Genomic DNA, 9,077 nt, shown 5'->3' on the forward strand with positions numbered 1-9,077 from the left:
CGCTCACATGAAGCAGAAGATCGTGTGTGCACTTTAGAAGGACATTTGATTGCGTTACCTCTGTTACTTCCACCTCTACACAGCACTCTTCCAGGCTGTAATCAAGCACACATGACAGAAACTTCACCCAGCTCCTACAACAGATTACTGTGAAAGCCTCGGCCAAGATCTCCACGTTACCAACGGAGACGTGATGCCAAAATCTATAAAAGTAGCTTTGATAATTAGACCAACTGCAATTAACAGAAGAAAACTGTCACAACAAAGCCGTAAAGCTCCATGTTTTTCATATTTCCTTTTAAAATAATGATGGCGTTGTCATTCTGTGGAGATTCCCTCCATTTCCAAGTTGAATTGTCTTAATTACATTGTTAACTATTTAAAATCTGTGCCAAATTGCTTTTCTTTTGGCTTCTTCTTAAAAACTCATGTCTCGTCAGTACGTCATCCTTGCTTGCATTGAGTCCGATTGCACTTTTAATCAGACTCCAATATCAGCAACTTCCATTTTTATGCTTTCTGTGTTGCCTAAAAAGTATAAATCTCAGGCTCTCTTCCACGAGAGCTGGCGTGCTGCAACTGTTACAGTCTTCCCTGTGCCAACAGACGCCAAACATCCAGATTGTTTGCAATGTAACCCTGTCTTCACTCATTTCTTCAGGGTTGCAACAGGCCAGACACTGCGGCAGTTGTAAATTTCCCCCAATGTGAGGTAAAAGATCTGTGACTGAATCAGTCACACAGGTTTTTCCCTGCGATATGACATCCTACGATCTATCTTCACCCCGAGTGTGCAGACACACACTGCATATTTCTCAAGAAAGCTATCTACTCTTGTACAAACAGTGCCATAGCCACATACACAGCTTCACTGCTCAACTCACACATCCATTTATGTCCAAATCTGGTGCCATTTACACGCAGTGGACAGACTTTCCAGCTGTGTCGCATATACGGCCAAGAATCGTTGTTACAACTGAAGTAAAAGAAAAAAGTGTGCGGTTAAACTTTGTGACTACCATACTCTTTCACAGATTGAAAAACCGATTTAGGGTTCCAAGTGCCAATCCGTCTATTCTACGACCCACGGAAGATAGCTGAAGAATGCTCCCTCATCAGATTCCTCAGGCAACACTGTCATGTTATGTCAGACACTGTCTGAGCGAGGTAATTAAAAATGACTCTCATGAGGACATGAGCTGCGAGTGTGAAAATCCAACCTAGAATGAGAGGAAAGGGACAGAGGGGAACCTGACTGCACATGTGTTGCTTTTTAAAGTTATTTTTGACATGAATTTTATGACAAACAACGTTAGCTGTCCAAAACTATGTGGAAAATGTATGATTCTAAGAGAAAAATGTATTATTCTAGGAGAGAAATGTACAATTTCAGAAAAAACATTGGGAAAAACAAGGTTATATATGTAATATTTAATATAATGTGATACAATTAAAAAAAGTACCCAAAATTACATATTCCAAGGTGGTTAAATGTTTGGATGGTGATTGGGGTTTGTTGCATATCCTGATTGAGGGTTTTTCTCCATTGCAGAGAAACTCTTCATGGTTCTCTTGGTTTTGGTCATCAGGCTCTGAAATCATTTGCCTGAGATCAGCAGGCAGAAGACAGAGTTTACTGGAGTGTGAGGGATGCTTATAAATTTTAATACCTCTGGTCTGGCAGTGTTTAGCAGCCCCAGTCTGACACAGGAGGATGCACACTGACTGCTTTGGTTACCCTCTCCAGGGGGGTTCTAATTCTGAGCTAAGCAGCTAGAAGTTCTCACAGACGGTGAAGCTGCTGTCCTGCTTTAGAGATCCTAAACACACCTAAGTGTGGACCAGGTGAGGACGTCCTGCTTGTGTCTGACTGCCTTCGTCGTTGGCAGGATTTTGACGTGTACAGGGGGTTTTTGAATTTAGGAATTGCAGTCAAGCTTAAAGTGAGGTGGAAGTTTTAAGCTACCCTAGGTCTAACCACAATGTGTCACAATCTCTCATGAATTCTAAGTTTCTGTGATATGTACCATCGATGTATTCACATGGTAAAATGACTTACATCCCAGCCCCCACTGGGGGACAATAAAAGATATTTCTATTCTAACTTCCTCCAGCAGGACTTTGCATAATCTGACCGGCCAACAGCGAGAACCTTTGGGAGCAGAAATATAAATAAGAGGACAAGGCACTGACCCGGATTCCAAACCCCCAACATATAAATCTTATTAAAATGACAACAGAAGTTGGATGTTCCAGGCTTAATGGGGCTTCCTGCTGACACATGCAATACGAAAGTAATCTGAGAATTTCCATGGTTTGTTTTATTTTTTCTTGCCTAAATTACACACTTGTTTATTTCTGTTCTTTCTGCTGTGTCTCACTTTTTAAAAAATGATTCACGGTGGATGTTGATTCAAGAGGTTGATTGGATTTATCTTTTTATTGAGTTTGTTGTGTCATACCAGATGGTAAGTAATGCATTTATTTAAAAAAAATAAAAATAAGAAGCTCTGCATAACTGACATTTCCTGCCAAAAACTAAAAAAATAAACAAACTAAGCAGTGAATTTAATCAGTGCAAAAAACAAAAAAAAAAAAAAAAAAAAAAAAACCAGAAAAAATACCTCAGAAGAAAAATATTTTGTGAGGTTGTTTAAGGTACCACATTACAGGAATAATAAGCAATGGAATACTATAGTTGCTTATGCTTGGCTTTAGTTTTTGTTCCCTCTCCCACAGCAACTACACAGATTCAGAAAGGACAATGTCACTTTCCCAAAGTGACTTACTTTCCTGAGAATGCGACCACAGTATTTGCCAAGAGTAAAACTGAATATTAAATCACACTACAAGCAATGTCCTGAAGCAAGGAGTTTGCATTTGCAAGGAAAACACTGGAAAATATCCTAAAGCACAGCTGCAAATTTGAAAATCTCATGATTTCCCCTTGAACTTTTTAACTTTTTTTGCCCACACTACGACCACAGTTTTGATGTCTTCAGACATTTTATGCTATAGACTAAGACAAAATAGTGCACAATTATAAAGTAGAAGAAGACTATTCATAATAATAATTTAAAAAATCAGAGACATGTGACTTGGACATTGAAGAGCCACCTACTGTATTAAAAGCTGCTTCGCTCTTCTAGATTGAGATTTCTGACTGTCAAGCTCAGTCAGATTATCTGAAGTGCATCTTTGGGTGTCATTTTTCAATAAAAATGTCTAGGTTTTTTTTTTAATTTTTCTGCATGAAATATTGTGCTCTAAACACACATGCCGATATTCTGCATCAGCTTCATTAATAATTTGTCATAATAAGCCCTGTACATTGTACAGTCATGGCCAAAAGTATTGAGAATGACACAAATATTATATTTTCACATGATCTGCTGCCCTCTGGTTTTCATGTGTGTATGTCAGGTGTTGTCATCACATACAGAAATACAATTGCAATCATATTATGAGTAACAAAAGCTTTTAATGACAGTTAGAATGAGTTAATGCAGCAAGTCAATATTTGCAGTGTTGACCCCTCTTCTTCAGGACCTCTGCAATTCTCCCTGGCATGCTCTCAATCAATTTCTGGACCAAATCCTGACTGATAGCAGTCCATTCTTGCACAATCAATGCTTGCATTTTGTCAGAATTCCTAGGTTTTCGTTTGTCCACCCGTCTCTTGATGATTGACCACAAGCTTTCAATGGGATTAAGATCAGGGGAGTTTCCAGGCCATGGACCCAAAATCTCTATGTTTTGTTCCCTGAGCCAGTTAGATATCACCTTTGCTTTATGGCACGGTGCTCCATCATGCTGGAAAAGGCATTGTTCATCACTAAACTGCTCTTGGACGGTTGGGAGAAGTTGCTCTCGGAGGACATTCTGGTACCATTCTTTATTCATGGCTGTGTTTTTAGGTAAGACTGTGAGAGAGCCGACTCCCTTGGCTGAGAAGCAACCCCACACATGAATGGTTTCAGGATGCTTTACAGTTGGCATGAGACAAGACTGGTGGTAGCGCTCATCTTGTCTTCTCCGAACAAGCTGTTTTCCAGATGTCCCAAACAATCGGAAAGGGGATTCATCAGAGAAAATGACTTTACCCCAGTGCTCAGCAGTCCACTCCCTGTACCTTTTGCAGAATATCAGTCTGTCCCTGATGTTTTTCCTGGAGAGATGTGGCTTCTTTGCTGCCCTCCTTGAGACCAGGCCTTGCTCCAAGAGTCTCCGCCTCACAGTGCGTGCAGATGCACTCACACCTGCCTGCTGCCATTCCTGAGCAAGCTCTGCACTGCTGGTAGCCCGATCCCGCAGCTGAAACACTTTTAAGAGACGGTCCTGGCGCTTGCTGGTCTTTCTTGGGCGCCCTGGAGCCTTTTTGGCAACAATGGAACCTCTCTCCTTGAAGTTCTTGATGATGCGATAGATTGTTGACTGAGGTGCAATCTTTCTAGCTGCGATTTTCTTTCCTGTCAGGCCATTTTTGTGCAGTGCAATGATGACTGCACGTGTTTCTTTCGAGGTAACCATGGTTCACAGAAGAGAAACAATGACGCCAAGCACCAGCCTCTTTTTAAAGTGTCCAGTGGTGTCATTCTTACTTAATCATGACAGATTGATCTCCAGCCCTGTCCTCATCACCACCCACACCTGTGTTAATGGAGCAATCACTGAAACAATGTTAGCTGGTCCTTTTAAGGCAGGGCTGCAATGAAGTTGAAATGTGTTTTGGGGGATAAAGTTCATTTTCTAGGCAAATATTGACTTTGCAATTTTTTGCTGTTACGCTGATCACTCTTTATAACATTCTGGAGTATATGCAAATTGCCGTTATAAAAACTGAAGCAGTAGACTTTGTAAATATTAACATTTGAATCATTCTCAAAACATTTGGCCATGACTGTAGAAACCTCGAAATACATCCTGATTAAATCATGAATGTTGGAACCTTAGAAATTTCACAAAATCATGACCTTAAAATAAAAATACAGGGAAAGCCAGACAAACTGGTAGCTAACTCTCATTTGTCTTCGTATCAAAAAGGCCATTTTAAGGTCGTTATTCCTTTTTCTGTTGCGTATTTTATTTTCAAGCTATTAAAAAACATATGCAGCGTGATACAAAAGCTCACATTTTCCTGATCTCGACTTTTTCCACTCAACTATCACATTGAAAATGTTGGGAAGCGTCAATCACATAAACTAGCGTTAAGGCGGTCTTTCGTCAAGCCGCTGTTTATCGTGGTGAAGTGTTAGAAGCTATGACTACAGCACAACCACAGGCATGGGAGTACTAACCTAATCGCTGTTATCTTCAGAAATAACCAGACTCTTCTTTTCCTCCTTACTCTTTGCTTTTTAATGGAACTTCCTGCAGCCGGCTACATCTTGACATTTAAAATACCGTGTCTCATTATCAGAGAGAAAACAGATGAGCGTGTTCCATGAAATCATCTCTGACCTATTAGAGGGCTAACGAGGTGTTAATCTTAATTACGCGTGGATGAAAACGATGGGGTCACTTTGGAACACTAAAATAAAGAGGAATGAAAACATAACTCAGCAAGAGATTTCGTAAAAGAAAAGAAACAAACTTCTCCTGTCTCCAAGCAGCACTGCATGAAATATTCCACTCTGAACACACACCGATAAAACACTGACAAAGCCTCAACTCAGAACCACTAAATTAAATTTAGAGAGGAAAATTGGTTTACAGAACAGCCACTGCCTCGAAACTGGCTGAAGATTGTTTGATCTCTGTGAGGATTTTTTTTTTCTACCACCCTCTAATGAGCTTAAGATAATATCACCCAGTGCACAGCGAGAACTGTAAAACTGTAGTACCAGAGAAATAAAAAGAAGAATTGGTTTGTCTATATCAAGGAGAAAGTCTGTTTCCCAGCATATAACAAAGTTAAAGGGGCAATATTATGTTAAATGTCCTTTTTTGAGATTTACATCATGTTATAACGTTGTTCCCTCATCAAAAGCCTACCTGGAGTGTTGCCTTGATTCTTTCATGTATATTTGAGAGATGTTTTAATCTCCCGTGGCAACCATTCAGTTGTGAAAGACGCCTGAGTGGACCGAGCGCCGCCTTTGAGACACAACTCCCCCTCAGAGCGGCAGTGTTCGAGCTTCCACGCTTCCGCCTCACAGAGCAGCCCTGCCCTATGACTCCCTCACTCTGCTCCTTCAGACTAGCCAGCAGCAATTAGCAAACGCCTGGTTGAACAACACATCTGCTGAGCTCATTATAGAAGCTACTTCTCAGTTCAACACTGGTGAAAACGGCGTTTCTATTAGGTTAATAGAGGAGCGATGTTCTGATGACTTCCTGAAGGAGGAGTTTCAGAAAGACAGAAATCCAATTTGGAGACATTAAATTACAAAATCAAATTTCTTTTAAGTGATATTTACTATAAATAGCATCTTTATTACAGCGGGTAGCATAGTGACTTGATTGTGCAATGAAATAATTATATGTGGATGGAAAACACATAATATTGCTCTTTTAAGGTAGAGAAACTCTAACTCAAAAGAAAAATGTACAGACCTGTGGCGAAATAGTATGCTTTGCAAACCTTTCACTCTGATGCCCTCAAATAAAACCCAGGGCAGTCAATAACCATTGGAAGCCATCTATCTAGTAAAAAGAGCCCATATGTGTGCAATCTCAAGCATTTAACATGTTTTTTTTTAGTGAAGCTGTATCAGATTTTCCAGGCGTGCCAGAGCTAATGTTGAGGTTGTGTTTTAAAAGCATCATTGGACTTGCTTGGCAATTCGATTACTTCTTCTGACCTTTACATATACGGTACATATGAGGCAGCCAGCCTCAGCCGAAGCCACAGATTGCTGTCTCAGCATTCTGACTTGTTAGTAAGTCTATCAATGTCTTAACTATCCCTCTCCCAATTGTATCCTTTGACCTTTCAGAGCAACATGGGAGCTGCCATGTCAAGCAATAATAATGTTAGAAGGTATAATTATCAGATGACATGGTTAGAAAGTACAACATGCTGCTGCCAGTGTAGTCAGGCTATCGTGTCGGGTCCCTCTAAAAGATTTATCCTATTTAATGAAGACAATAAGCAGGCTGCGATTTTCTCCTTTTAATGCTACAAAGATGTAGAGCAGGGGTGTCAAACTCCTTTTCGTTCTGGGCCAAATCAATATCATGAATGCTCTTAAAGGGCCGGTTGAGCCAGAATGTATTGATAAAAGCTGTTGACAAACTGATAAAACATCAACAAATTCTTAAAGTTAGATGACATTATTGAACATCTTTTCAGTCCCACTACAAACAAAGCTCTTTTTTTACTTCAGAGGGATCAGATACACTCCAGGTTTATCCCACTCAGACTTTGACTTTTTTTCCTCTTATTAATGGTTCATGAGAAAAGAGAACATATTTCATATTGGAGGATAATAGTCTGGTAAAACTTAAATAATTAGTCCTTCCTCTATGTTTTTTAAATTTTTTTTTACCCTGTTTACAATTATTCACTTTCTTTGAGGGTCAGAGATTATTATGAGTTCCTGCTTCTCTTTATACGTTATTATTCCCCTTTATTAGTGTGAGTGCTGGTTCGCCTTCATTAGTGCGAAACAAGATCAACTCAGTGATGCTCATTTAAGTTTATCTACTTAGCATCAGTGGAGCCTGCTGAATCGTGTCACCCCCCCGTGACACCATTCAGCAGATGTTAGAGGACTAATAAAAGTGTTTTTCTTAGCATTTCTTAGAACTGTCTGTTTCTTAAATTTACTTTAAAAACTCAAAGCCTTTGCATTGAGTTTTTAACCAGTAGAGTCCTAAAAACATACATTTTATACAATTTCTTTTTGGAAAAATATTCGTAGAGGAATCAAATACCCCTGTCGGTAACGCTTTATTTGAAGGGATATTCATAAGACTGACATGACACTGTCATAAACATGACATAACACTTATCATGAACATGAAGAAGTCTTCATGAATGTTTTTGAATGTTGTCGTGAAGTGTCATTCACAGTGATAAAGCAAAGTTGACACTTTTAATGGACTTTTAATGTGAGTCTTAATGGAACTTAGCATTAAAAGTTAAATTTTTTACCAAATGATACTTTATGACAACTTCATGAAGACTCCTTCATCTTCATAACAGGTGTCATGTCATGTTTATGACAGTGTCATGCCAGCCTTATGCACACCCCTGTCTGACTATTATGGATCAGCTTTTTGATTTAATTGCTTTAACACATGACATCATAGAAAATGACATCACCTTATGGCACATCTAACACTGTAGCATACACAATTTTGTTCACCACATAAGCCAGGCTGCCACAGATTTTTTTTTTGACATGTTGAAATATTTGATATTTGTGATAAATCGATAACTTCTCTACAAGTCTCAGCTCGTCTTTGAGGACAGAATTAAACAACGTCTGAGATCAAACATTTTAGGGTGTTGATGTAGCTCTCCAGTTTGTTATGCATTATATTCCTCTGTCATTAGCCATATTGCTGATCATATAACCTGGATGTGAAAGATTGTTTATTTCATCAGTACAAAATGAAAAGGAAATTAATGGATAGATATTAGGCCTTTGGATTTTACCCAGAGTAAACAAAACAATCTACATATGCTGTAGTTAGTATGCTATTAAAAAACCTGTAGCGAACACAGCTCTCCAGCTGTCCCAAGGGTTTTCTCTTTTAAAGCAGTTTAAAGGGATGGCACATCTTTTGAATAGCTTTGAGCCACTTTAGACTACTTACCACAGGGGTCCACTTCTGATTTGAAGGTCACCTCTGCAGACACATGCAGTTTTCCCATCCTGAAGATACCCGCAGTCATTGTTATTTTGAAAGGCTAGCATTGCTTTGATTATGCTTAATATGACCAATTGAGACCAAAGTCAAATTCCTTGTTTGTGCATATAATCTTTGCCAAAAAATGTAAATCTGATTTAAAAGACTATACCAGCAGCTTGCCATCATTGCATAACTATAGGATAGTTCAAAATGTCTAGGTACAATTTGCTCTTTGATTGTGGTCAGTTCACTCATAAATATATGGCTATGCAGTG

Source organism: Xiphophorus couchianus, chromosome 5 (assembly GCF_001444195.1).
Source record: "Xiphophorus couchianus chromosome 5, X_couchianus-1.0, whole genome shotgun sequence".
In the NCBI taxonomy this organism is placed as follows: Eukaryota; Metazoa; Chordata; class Actinopteri; order Cyprinodontiformes; family Poeciliidae; genus Xiphophorus; species Xiphophorus couchianus.